Below are 14,365 nucleotides of genomic sequence, written 5' to 3'. Positions count from 1 at the left end.
CATAAAACACAAAATTCTATTTCTTAGGGATTCACTACATATTTGCACATGACATTACAGCAGCAGCATCCCTAACAGCCAAAACTATCCTTTGCTGTACATATAACCTTATCACTTATTAAAGACAAAAGCAAATTTACATGGTAATAAGGTGGATGTTCTTATTTTTAAATGATGAATTAAATCTTGGCTCAATATTTGATACAGCAGGACATAAAGCATGTCCAACATTTCTCAGATTTGTGGGGTCTTTTTTTAATATTTTTTTAATCTGAATTTATCTTATGTATCTGTGTGTGTGCCTAAGTATACATATATTCACTGTGTGTGAACCTGGTGGCCACAGAGGTCAGAAGGCATCAGATCCCTTTGACCTATAATTACAGGTGTCTGTGAAGCTGTCATACGGGTGCTGGGAACTGAACCCAGGTCCTCTCAAAGCACAGCAGTAAATGCTATTTACTATTTAACATTACTTAAACTTTAACCATGGAGAAGAAAGCAGAAGTAGAATACACTAAATTAACTATGGATTCAAATCAGAGATAGGAAATAAAGTTGACTCTTGTTGACAAAAAGTCAAAGCAAAAATACAGAATTATAAGGTTTTAGTACAAAGTCTATGACATATAGCTATTTTTAAACCTACTGCTTTGGGACAGCAGATGGCTCACTGGTTTAAGGCACTTGCCACCAATCCTGATGACCTGAGTTTAATCCCCAAGACCCACGATACTGTTGAAAGAAAGAACTGAGTCCCAAAGTTGTCCTGACTTTTACATACATTCCATGGTACAAGGGCTTCCCCCAAACACACATACACAGGATAAGAATAATTTAAATTTTTCAAAGAAATAATAAAATACTACTTTTTAATAATACTTTTTCAATGTAATGATTCCAAACAATGGTTGCAATCAAACACACATAAGTTTTCTAGATTATAAACACACATTCTGGATTTTTTTGGTGGGTTGTTTTGTTTTGCCTGGTGAAAGGCATCATTTTGTTCATTTTTCAGTTGAATGAACAGATTCTGGGAGCCAGCCACAATTGCTGGGCTACAGAATAGAAACTGACTTGTAATGAAAGAATCTTTAAAAACAAAAAGAGTAAATTGCACATGTCGAGTTAAACAATCTGTTACTCTAATAGGTGTAATTAATCCAGAATGCAAACAAACTGCAAACACCTGCAATTCACCTTAAATTGTAGTTGAGCTTTGGCCAGGATCCACAGGCTAGACTACAATAAAAGTGGATTTCCTAAGACTGTAGATCTGCACCCCGTGGGTTCTCATAACTGAATATGCAGGTTTATAGATGTAGAGCTACCAACATTTAATTCAAAATCAAACACATAATGAATCCAAGGTGTCTGGCAGTACTCACCCATACTGTATCACACAACCTCACGACAGCCTTGGTTGTGAACACACTGTGTGCTCTACAATGTGCACAGTCATGCCACACAATGTCAACCAACATGCCTACAACACCTGCTCACACTCCAGACTAAATTACAACTGCAGCGCTATTTTCTGAACATGCCAAGTTTTCTGCTCTGTGGAAACATAACAGTTTAATCATAAGGGGAAACAAGGATTTTAACAGTCCCCTAAATGTTACTTCTCAGCATGTAAGTATAAAATTAGTGTATCTTGGGATTATATTGTACTAAAATATTTCATTTTTTAAATTGCTGTTTAAGTTGCTAGCTTCAGTTTCACAAATAAATGATGAATTAATTTTGGCTTGAGATTAGGATAGAATTTCCCACAATTTCTTAAATACCCTTAAAGATAGTTCTGCCATTTTGAACATGTTTTGTTTTGTTTAAGATATTTATTTATTTATACAGCATTCTGCCTGCATGTGTGCCTGTGCACCAGCAGAGGGCACCAGATCTCATTATAGATGGTTGTGAGCCACCATGTGGTTGCTGGGTATTGAACTCAGGACCCTTGGAAGAACAGCCAGTGCTCTTAACCTCTGAGCCATCACTCCAGCCCCCATTTTGAACATATTAATGTGAAGATAAATGTTGAAGATATTCTATACCTTCAGTAGCTATTATACAGCCAAGTTTTCTATCCATCTTATAGTATGCAAGTTTGCTTTCATCTTTAATAGTAAGATCTATGTTTATCAAAGAATTGTTTTATAACACACTTATGATTATTATCAGTAAATTCTTTGTATGTTTGTTTTATATAGCCATATAGCTGGGGTCATATACAATTGTCTCAGGAAGTCTAGTGAGATAACCCAGAAGAAGAAAGACATGCACAGTATATACTCACTTATTAGCCATATAACATAGAATAAACATACTAAAATCTAAAGTCCTAAAGAACCTAAACAACAGGGAGGACCCCAGGGAAGATGTTTAATCCTCATTCCAAAAAGCAAACAAAATAGACATCAAAAGTAGGAGAAGACAAGGAACAGGATAGTAGCCTTCCACAGAGGACCTCTGAAAGACTCTACTCACCAGGGTATTGAAGGAGATACTGAGAGTCATAGCCAAACTTTGGGCAGAGTGCCAAATTCTTAAGGAAGAAGAGAGAGATAGAAAGACCTGGAAGAGACAGGAACTTCACAAGGAGAACACAGCCAAAATTACCTGGGCCCAGGGGGCCCTGCAGAAACTGATACTCCAACTAAGGACCATGCATGGAGAGGACCTAGACCCCTTGTTCAAAGGAAGCCCATTGGCTGCTCAGTTTCCAAGTGGATTCCCTAGTAAGGGGTACTACAGGAGCTGTCTCTGACATGAACTCAGTGGCCGGCTCTTGATCACCTCCCCTTGGGGGTTGCAGCCTTGCCAGGCCATAGAGAAAGATCATGCAGCCAGCCTTGATGAGACCTGATAAGCTAGGGTCAGATAAAAGGGGAGAAAGGCCTCCCCTATCAGGGAACTAGGAAAGGGGCCTAGGGGGAGAAGAAGAAGGATAAGTGGGTCTGGGAGGAGACAAGGGAGGAGGCTGCAGCAGGGAGACAAAGTAAAGAAATTGTAATAAATAAATATATAAATGAAATTAATTTTAAAAAAATAAAAATAAAACATGATCATCCTCAGCTGCAAAGTAGTATCCTACTTAAGCTACATAAGAATCTTGTCTCAAAAGAAAAGATAAAATAAGTGCTGAGGAAGGTGTAGGGAAAAAGAAAAACCCACTGGCTGAAATGTAACTTAGGATAGTCATTATGGAAAGCAGTATGGAAACTGCTCTAAAAATAAAATGTTTTTAAGTCTCTCCTGATTTCACTCAACAGAAGTGAAACCAGCACCTCCCAGAGATAGCCACATTCCTGTGAGTACAGTGTTCTTACCACAGTCAAGATGTAGAAGCAACCTAAGGATCTGTGGTGGTTTGAATGAGAATGGCCCTCACAGACTCATGTGCTTGAAGGTTTGGTGTCTGTGAAGGATCAGGAGGTGTGGCCTTTTTGAAGGCCGTGTGTCACTGGGAGTGAACGCTGAGATTTCAAAAGCACCCCTTCTGTTTCTTGCCTGTGTATCAGGATGTGGGCTCTCAGCTACAGCTACAGCACCATGCCTGCTTGCCTACCTTCTGCCACTCTCACCACTATGATGATCACGGACTCTCACCCTGACCCTCAGTAAACTCCTTCTTGTATATGTTGGCCTAGTCATGCTGTCTCTTCACAGCAATAAAAAAGTAACCAAGACAATATAAAAAAAAAAAATGATTGGATAAAGAAATGATGAAATATATACAATAGCATAATTTATTCAGCTGTTAAAAAAAAAAAAGATTCTTATCCTAGTAGTCAAGAAGCTGAGGCAGGAAGATCACAAGTTTGAGGACAGCCTGGGTAACACACAGAAAAGAAGATAAAAAATGGTAAAATAGGGTAGGAAACAGAAAGAAAGAGGGAGGGAAAAAAGAATAAAGTTAAAAAAAAAAAAAAGCAAATTTGGGCAGATGGCTCACTACTGCAGCCTTGCATTCAGAAGTCTGAGACAGAGTTTTGTGGCTTGCCCAGGTTACACAATGAGACTGTTTCAAAAGATGAACCAATGAGTAGAGGTGCTTGCAACACATACTTGACAGCATGAGCTCCAATACTGATAACCATGTAAAAAGCCCAATGCTCTGGCACACATCTCTAAGCCCAGGACTCCTATGAGAGATGAAGACAGGAGACTTGCCAGGTAGTTCCCAGGCCAGCTAGCCTGAAGAATACAGTGCCACTGTAGAAACAAGAGAGACCAAGCCTCAAAAGAAAGCAAACGGCAAGAACCAACTCCTGAAAGTTCTCCTCTAGCCTACGTACACATACACACACCACAGACAAATAGTTTTAAAAGATAACCATGTGAGATAGGTACTTTACATTGCTTACCTAAAATCAGCATTTCACTAAAAAGCATACAGTATACCTTAAATTTATACAATAAATAAACCTGAAATGAAAAAAAGGACAGAGAAAATTGAGTGAGGATGTAGTTCCATGGTATTGTGTCTACCTAGCCTGCACAAAGCCTTGGGTTCAATCCATGCAGTTTTAATTAACTAACTAACTAATTAATTAATAAACACCAAAAAAAAATCAATGAACACAACCAATCACAGCAATCAAGTGTTACCTGAAGTCTGTATCAGCATCAAAAGTCTGTATCAGACATTTTAAGACTGCACAGACTATTACTGGTTCTAGTCACAATCAAGCACCTAGAATAAATATAGGCTCCTTAAGTGTAAAAATGTATCACCTTGTTTGTCAGTGTTGGGGATCACACCAGGCACCTACCACTTGCTAAGCAAGGGTTGAGATATATCCTCAACCCTGACTTTTAGTTAATGTGTTTTAGCACCTGGAGCAGTGTCCATTCTAGCAAAGAACCCAAATCCTGCCTTCCTTTCTAGCCTGTAATGGATATGATTTTAGTTGTCCTATTTTCTTTAAACTGTCAGTTTCATCTTGAGACTGGTCTTCTTGGGGGTGGGGGGCTGGGAGGGGTTCATACTACTCTTACGGTGGACTAGAGTTCAGTTTCCAGCACTGAACTCCATGAACTTATGAAAAGGCTCACAGCTACCTTCTAACTCCATCTCCTGGGGAACTTGGTATTTCTAGCAATATCAGGCATCTGCACTCGTGTGCACATACCCTCACACTCACATACACATATTTTTAAGTGACAAAGATAAATTGGTCTTCTTGATTATGGGAACTGTAACGGACTATAAATACTATTACTGGTCAAAATAACTCTTGACACCATAGATGTCAATATGTACTGCTTGTGTTGCTAAAAATATAGGAACTATCATGAAATGTGAACCAATTATAACATTAAGAAACCCCAAAGGAGCCAGGCATGGTGGCGCATGCCTATAAATCCCAACATTCAGGGAGGCAAAGGCAGACAGATCACTGTGAGTACCAGCCTGGTCTACAGAGTGAGTCCAGAACAGCCAAGGCTACACAGAGAAACCCCAACTTGAAAAAAACATTTAAAAACTTAATCAATCAATTCACATATCTTTTGTGAACCACTACAATAATTTTCACAGATAGGCATTATGAATCAATCCTATGTATCAATTAAATGAGAAAAGGTTCAAATAAGAAATCATGACTAGGCAACAAATTGTATTCTAATCAATTTCACCTGCATATAATAATCTATATCCATCAGTATAATACTGATGGATAATATATTTCTCAATCTATACCAATCCACTAAACCACAAGCTTTTCTACAATGATTACAAAGCATTTTAAGCACTGATCTATGGAAAAAAATTAAAAAGCAAGACAATACATTCTGTTGGTGAGGCTATAAGGAAAACACAGTGAGTCCATATATTTCTGATGGTACAAATGTAAACAAAAATGAAAACACTTAGCTACCTGGGCATTAACTCTTGACCCATCAATCCTACTTATAGGAATCTACTAGGGAGATACACCATATATAAGAAAAATAGCAATGCACAAGGTCATTAATAGAAACATTGTTTATAACTGCAAAATACAGAAAACAATCTAAATGTCACACATAGGTGTAGCTATATCTAGATGGCTGTTTTTTAAAAATGAAAACACTCTAGAGGCAGAAATAGGCAGATCTCTGTGATTCAAGGCCAGCCTGGTCTACAGTGAGTTCCAGGATAGCATAGCCTACATAGTAAAAAAAAACCCCTATCTTTTAAAAAAAATTTTTTTTTAATCAATATGCAAACAATATAACTTCAAAAGAAAAAGAATCAATCTGCATCATTTCCAGGATACATTACTGTTAAGTGAAAAAAAATGCAAAAGATTTTGATACAGTCTTCATGTAAGAAAGAAATTGAAGAGCTAGAGCTGTAATTCAGTGAAAAAGTACTAACCTAGTAAAACGGGGTCTTTGGCTCATTCTATAAAAATATACATGTGACACAGAGTAACAGAAAAGCAGAAAGCAGTTCCTCAAAAAAAGTAAATGGCATAAGATGGCAAACCCCACCACCATCACCACCCCAACAACAAAAAAACAAAAAACAAAAAAACAAAAAAAACAAACAAGCAAACAAACAAAACTACACCTGGAATAATTGTTATAACCAGAATTTCCACCTAGGTATATATTTTAGGAAGAAAAATATACGCCTAAACACACACACACAAAATGTACATGAATGTTCATGGCAACATCATTCCCAGTACCTGAGAGGTTAAAAAAAAAAATGTCTATCAATTGACACATGCATGAATAAAATGTGTTATACAGATATCATTCAGGCAGGAAAAAAAAAACCTGAAGTACTCATACATGCTACAGCATAAATAAACTTTGAACAAATTACACTAATCTAAAGAAATCAGGAACAAAAGACCACATATTATATAATTTCCATTTACACAAAATACCCTGAATAGAGTACGCAAATCCACATAGAAAGTAGAACAGGATGCAGGCATGGGAAGTGACTGCTAAGGACCATGAGGTCTCCTTTGGGGGTAACAACTGTTCTAGAATTAGACAGTGGTAGTAAGTGGCACAACCTTGTGAATACACTTTTTTTTAAACTACATGACAGCAAAGTCCTGTAACCCAGGACCTGGAAGGAGGCAGAAGCCCCCCAACCCCCAAGGTACTGGGAGACCTGTCTGAAGAAGGAAGGAGAGAAAGGAAGGAAGGAAATAAACTGGTTTATATACTTTAAAAGGTGGAGTTTTGATAGGGCAAGGTGGCACATGCCTGTAGTCCTAGCACTCAGAAGGTCGAGGCAGGAGAATAACAAATTTAAGCCCAGCATGAGATACTCAGTAGATCCTATATGAAGTCATCATCACCCATAACAATAATTAGTTAACATTAACCAGGACTGAGAACAATCAAAATAAAAAAACAAGAAAGCAACAAAGGAACTGAACTGAACTGCACTGCACAAAAACAACACAGCCACACTGAAGAGAGCAGGGAATAAAACAGCTAACCTAAATAGCTAAAACTAAAGATAAAACCTGTACATAGATAATCTTGTGAATGAAAGATACTCCAAAAGTTAACAAATGTTACTGTACTGAGATCCAGACTTCTGTCACAGAAAGAAGATACAAATAAGGAATGAGGGAAGATCAGAACAAACTTGTAGTGTTGGAGGAAAAGGTATCGATATAAACTCATGGTCATTAACACATAGAGAAATAGAGTTGTCCTTCAGTACCTCCAAGGGGTAGGTTCCAGAGTCCCTAACCCTGGCAGATAACAACATCTGATGTTCTCTGATCCCTTCTAGTCAGTTTATTTAACTGTAGGCAGTGGTTCCAGCATATAACTAAATTCAGGGGTGGCCAAAAAAAAGCTACAATAAAAGATTTCACAAGAATGAATCCAAGCTGTCTCTAGCAGCATTCATTCATGCTGCATCCTGTGACTCCACTGAAGTCTTGGTTCTGAACATAGAAAAGATATGCTTTGTACTATGCATTCCATGGCACCATTCAATGCCAAGGAGCAATGCTGGAAACATCATGGCTTAGATTGAGATTGCTGTAAATTACGGATTGCAGTATTTTTACCATGCAAACAAACTGTTCCACTTTTATAGTTTAATTACAGAAAACAAGACTTCAGCCAGGAATGGTGGCACAAGCCTTTAATCCCAGCACTCAGGAGACAGAGGCAGGCAGATCTCTGTGAGTTTGAGGCCAGCCTGATCTACAAAGCAAGTCCAGGACAGCCAAAGCTGCACAGAGAAACCCTTTCTCAAAAAAAAAAGAAAGAAAGAAAAGAAAAGGAGAAGAGAGAAGAGAAGAGAAGAGAAGAGAAGAGAAGAGAAGAGAAGAGAAGAGAAGAGAAAAAAGAAAGGAAGGAAGGAAGGAGAAAGAAAACAAGACATATTTTTATTATATTTTATTATCATTCCTAGCACATAAGCATCAAATATCTCTGGATTGTTTCGTGTTAAAAGGTTTATTTTTAAAGTTGTTGCCCTGACTTTCACATAAAAATCATTAAATAAATTTTGACTTAGAATTAGAACATACTTTCCCACAATTTCTGAAATGGCTGTAAATATACTCCTGCAATTCTATAATATGAATTTGGGAGAAGCAGAAATCTTAATGCTATTGATTACAAAACCCAAATATTGATCAACTCTAAAAACTGCTGGAAGATGTTCTATATACTATAGTATCAAATAGTCAGTCAAACTTAATGACTTATATAAAAGTAAATAAACATCCCATTTCTCAGTATTCAATTTTGTTTTCATTTTTAGTAGATCTATATGAATACAAAAATAGCTATTTTAAAATAAGTTTATGATTATCAGTAAATGTTTCCTTTGTATACTTACTTTATATAACTACTTATTCAGGGTCACATAAAAACTTGACAAAAGGGAATCATGAGTAGAAAAGGGTTGAGAAATCCTGCATCGTATTTGCCTACAACCTACCCACAACATAACAGATTATGTCTAATACTTAATACACTGCAAACAATTATTTTCCTGGGTTAAGTGAGATGGACAGAAGCTAATGATGTTTGTCACCAAGGCTTGCAACCTGAGCTGGGTTTCCAAGACCCACATGGTGGAAGAAGAGAATCGACTCCCTCAAGTTGCCCTTTATCACTGTACACACACAGACAGACACATGCACATGCACACACAGATAAATGTAATTAAATAAAAGCTGCTGGTGGTAAATGCTGGAACAATGTGAGAAAAATGATACTGTCATATTAGACAACAGTCTGTAGAATCAAATGAGTACCCATGCCATCACACTGATAAAAGTAATTGAATTAACAAATGAGGGAGAAAGGGCATTACTCCTTTGACAGATGAAGTCTAACTCATAAATGCAAGAATAAGGAAACTACAAATACCATAACAATGTATGCTACAATACAAACAAGGGAAGAAAGCTTGAAGGAAACGGTCTATCTATAGTTTTGAAGAATCTCCTAAGATATGTATCAATATACTAAAGAGAACACAGAGGGACAAACACCTCATCTACCAAAACCCAGAACACCAGACACCTACAAACACTAGAACAAATGCTCAAGGTTAAAATATCATGTGTCTGGTTAGACACATCAATACCGGGAGCTCCCTATGCACTGACATATCATCACTGTTATGGTCAAAACATGAGCAACTTCAATCTAATCATGAGAAAAATATCAAATAACCCAAATATGAGAGAATTTTTACAAAATAAATGAACAATACTCAAAAAGTCATGAGAAAGAAATTGGCCAAGAGTGATGCCTCCCAGCCCTTGGACCCAGAGGCAGTCAAATCTCTGAGTTCAAGGCCAGCCTGGTCTACATCTCAAAAAAACAAGCAAACAAGCAAAACAAGCCAGGTACGCTATTACACGCCTGTATTCTCTGTACCCTCAGTACTTGGAAGGGGAAGCAGGAGGATCAGGTGTTCACAACCAGCCTTAGTTAGAGTTAGAATCAGCCTAAGCTGCATAGGCTTCTGTCTCAAAAGGAAAAAAAAGTAAAAGCAAAACACAACAACCATCTGATTACTTGCTGGTAGATCCCCTCTGGCATTTAATATTCCCATTAACCTATAGGGCCAGCAGAAAAAATAATCAGAAGGGCATCTATTAAATACCTATTTTGTGCTCCTTTTAGTTTAAAATACTAGCCAAAGTGACTTTGCAATCTCCTTTTTAAATGAGTTGGCCATTAGTTTCTGTTCAAGATCTTGATAATATCTAGAAGGTATTCCTAACAACCTGTTATGTGCATGCATTAAGGAAAAGTTTTGTATACAATAAAAAAAATAATTCTGTTCAATTGTTTGTTGCTTTTATGGTTGTCTACCTGCAAAATTTCAAGGGCTTGTTCATTGTTTTTTGAGACAGTATCTCCCATGTTGCCAAGACTGTCCTGGAAATCTTGGTCATTCTGCCTCCATCTAAAGCTCAAGTTTTGTTCCACAAGCATGCTTTTACCTAACACAATATTCTACCTTATCCTAACATACATCATCAACATTATCATTTACATCCTAAAAACCCAAGCTTAAAAATTAGCTGTCCGCTGAACCCTGTCGTTGTGTTACGAAACTAAGACTTTCCTGTTTATGACATGTCTTCTACTAACCAGTCCAGCCCAATCAACAACACATTCTCTTCAAATGTGTTATCCATTTAAATGTGAAATTCATTTAAATAAAATATTTTCAGACATGTTCGTATTAATGAGCAGATTAAGTAATACATTTACACTTTCTTTCTCTTCCATACGCCACTAGCATGTCTGCACAGAGAAAATACATGACCAGCAAATCAATGGATCAGTGCTGAATGTAAATGGAAAGACCAGAAATTGAAAAAGCAAAGTGATAAGAACCGTAGGGAAAACAAAATTCATAAATGTTGCTGATTACAGAGGCCTTAATAGCCATCCATTTCAATGACAACTGTCACTCTATCCTACTTTTGAAAAAAGCCAGGTTTCCAACCTCCCTAGATATCTTTCTGTCATACAATCTTGTCATATGATTTTGGGAAAACATTAAAATTGACTGTTTTCTGTCCTACCTTATGTTGTTTTTTTTTCCTCAAATAACATGACAAAATAGTATAGCTTATTTCTAAAATATACAAATGTGTGTGTACACACACAAGGACAAACACGAATAACATGTGTACGTGCTTGCGCATAATACAGGCATACAGAACATTCACTTTTGATTGCATGAACACACAGGCATGAAAACATAATAAAAGATACAACACCGTCAATTTTTAAAAACTTTGAAGCTTAGTTTTTTTTCTCATCATAATTAACAGTTTTTCTTTGCTTTACATAAACACTGGCCCAATATAGAGGACTCATCACAAACAGAACTATAAAAATATTCAGTTATTAAATAAATCCCAAAAGAAAAGTGTTAATTTTTAAAGTCATTTGAGGAACAATCATTTTGGAAGTAGGTGGTGATGGCAGGGAACAGCCAGTGATAACGAACAAGTAACCAGGTTTAATCAAGTGAGCCAAAGGAATGACTCAAATAAAACAAATAATTTTGTGAATATACGCAAAATTAGGAAGTACCATTCAAGGACAAGCCAAGTACTAGTGAAAAACAAAACATATAAGGGTCTGTTAGAAATATACCAGAATATTAACAATGAAATGCTATCTCTGGAGATGGGTTACTAATTCGTTGGCATTCATAACTCTTGTTATTTGTTTACCTATATACACCTTCAAAGCATTACAGACATTTTAAAAACGCAAATGCAGATTCTGTCCCTGTGCTCCACAGCTAACATACATATACACACACACATGCATATATATATATATATATGTACATATGTATGAATATGTACATACACACACAAACACACACACATACAGTGTCTTTACATAACCTCCTGGTACCAAGCTTCTGTCCTCGTGTCTCTCGGGAACCTGCCACCCAGCACTGTTCCCAGGGTTAGCTCCTGTCAGCACCATCCACCTCTCACACTGGAGACAACACAATTGTGGCCTCGTCTCTGCCCCAGGTAGCAAAGGCTTTAGAATTTGTTGTTTTATCGGGTGAAAGATTTGGAGAGAGGTTTACCGAAAGGATGAGCAGCTCCCACCCAAAGGCACAGACGACGAAAAAGACACATGGTCCACCCCTCCGAAACCGGCCGGCGACCGGGAGCGGCGGAGTCGCGACTCTCCCCGAGATAAAGGGCGCGGAGAGCCGCTCCCCGGCCCGGCCCCGGCTAGGGAGCAGCGCTCGTTAGCGGATAAAGGGGAGAAGGTCACAGACGCGACCCGAGAAGCCCAGAAACGCGGGCAGGGGACCCATTCAGGGGCGGCTCCCTCGGCCCTCCCGCGGGCTGCTCGGCTTCTTCAGGCTGCCAAGGGGCCGAGGGTTCCTCAGGCCCTCCCGCCCGCCGTCCACCCGGAGCCGGCAGCCCCCGGCGGGCGGCCCGGGAACGGCCCCGAGCGGCCCGGCCCGGCCAGCCAAGCACACGCGGCAGGTCGAGATGGCCAAAAAGGAAGTGTTGCCCACCTTATGAGTGTCGGGAGCTGGCGGCGACGGGGTGCGGCTCCAGCGCCCGGCACCCGGCTGCCCAGCGGCTACGCTAGCCGCGTCCTTTATATTTTTGCTGCAGCGGCGGCGACTTGTCAAAGGGAAAGACGTAAGAGGCGGCGGCAGCAGCGGCAGCAGCGGCAGGCGAGTCTCGCGGGACTTGTGGGGAGCTCTCGCGAGATCCAGAGCGCCGGTCCTGCCTCCTCCGGGCGTTGCGCGGGCCGTAGAAGGCCACCTGAGAGAAGACAGAGGATGCCAGGTGAAGGACTGAAGGGAAGGCGATGAGAACTTTGCGGACCGGGATGCGGGTTCTGGGAACGCTACCGCCCCGTGCCTTTTGCCTCTGAGTCCTCGCGGAATCACGCCTGCCCGTAGGGAACTGACATTGGGAGACGTTTCACAAAAGGCGCTGAAGGATCCAGCGAGCATGGATGTGCTCAAGATGAGGCCAGAACAGTCTGCAGGAGGATCTGAGTCTAGAGAGCTGCCAAGGACCACGAGGAAAAGCTTGGGCCGTGCCTAGTAGCCGCACCCCTTTATCTCGGCTGCGCACTGGGCCCTTCAGGCCCTTTCTCTCCTATCACCCTTAACCTTCTGGTTAGTTAAGTTCAAGCCCAAGAAGGAGTTTAACTTGACCTGCTTCTGCTGTTTGTGTCTGAGGAACACCGGAGGATTGAGCCTAGTGGATGCACTTTGAGGACACTGACTGGCTCGGTCATCTGTCCCCAGCGCCTAGCATAGATATGGGTGCTCAAATTGTCGAATGCCTCTATGCTTAGAACTCCCAACGTCACCAGAGTAGCTGCCTTCATCCAAAGGTTTTTCTGGGGAGCTGAAGAGAGATCTCAGCTCTCTCTTAGGAGGGCTTACTGCTCTTACAGAGGACTTGAGTTCACATCTCAGCACCCAGGTCAGGATGTCCACAACCATCTGTAACTTCAACACCCACTTCTGAACTCTGTGGGAACCTACACTCATGTGCATATACCCATACACACATAATTTTTGTTTGTTTGGGGGGGGGGGGTTGGTTTTTGGTTTGGGTTGGTTTTTGGTTTGTTTTTGAGACAGGTTTTCTCTGCATAGCCCTGGCTGTCCTGTAGATCATGCTGGCCTCGAACGCAGAATTCCACCTGCCCCTGCCTCCCGAGTACTGGAACTAAAGGCATACACCAACACGCCGGGCAATTTTTTTTGGCATAATTTTTTTTATATAAAGTTTTTAAAAATTGTTTTGCTGAGCACCAATTTATAAGTACCTGACAGAGGATATGGCATTGTATCTGACCCAGTGGCATAGAAGAAATGATAACAACATAAACGCGTTTATGTGTCTATATACATATATATGATCTAAGCAGCTGGATGTAATAGCACATGCCTTTAATCTCAGCACTTGAGAGAGAGAGATCTTTGTGAATTTGAGGCCAGTGTGGTCCTCATACCAAGTTTCAGGCCAGCTGTAACTACATAGTGATACCCTGTCTGAAAAAAAAAGAAGCAAAGCAAAGAAAAAACTTACATCTAAATGGCTCGGGCAGGAGATAGCATATATTCCTTAGGTTTAACTGGAGACATGTCATAGAAATTTAGCCCAGACAAAAGCTACAATTCTGGACTCTCAACCTTTTATGTGACTTCCTGAGCCTCAGTTCCTAATTGTTTATAATATTGGTTATTATTACAGGGTTCCTTTAAAAAGTAAAATATATGCAAAGTTTCAGCTAAAGATGAGATAATCACTAAGTGGAACTTCTAATGGTATATATAAATTTTTATGTATAAAATGTGTATCCTACTGAACTAGATAGGAGGGGCAGATTA

At 39.6% G+C, this 14,365-nt stretch overlaps 1 protein-coding gene across 7 annotated transcripts in view; it reads right to left on the bottom strand.

The window, feature by feature from the left end:
* Positions 1 to 12,628, bottom strand: part of Herc1 (HECT and RLD domain containing E3 ubiquitin protein ligase family member 1) — a 162,378-nt gene extending 149,750 nt beyond the window's left edge. For all 7 annotated transcript variants that reach the window (XM_055597768.1, XM_055597801.1, XM_055597785.1 and 4 more), the window contains exon 1: positions 12,521 to 12,628. The gene's annotated coding sequence lies outside the window, so the exon portion shown is untranslated. The remainder of the gene's footprint in view (positions 1 to 12,520) is intronic.
* Positions 12,629 to 14,365: the final 1,737 nt, after the last annotated feature.

This window comes from Psammomys obesus, unplaced genomic scaffold, assembly GCF_907164565.1.
Source record: "Psammomys obesus unplaced genomic scaffold, mPsaObe1.curated_primary_1811, whole genome shotgun sequence".
Taxonomy (NCBI): Eukaryota; Metazoa; Chordata; class Mammalia; order Rodentia; family Muridae; genus Psammomys; species Psammomys obesus.
The sequence above is the reverse complement of the archived record's forward strand: the minus strand, read 5'-3'. Positions and strand labels throughout refer to the sequence as shown.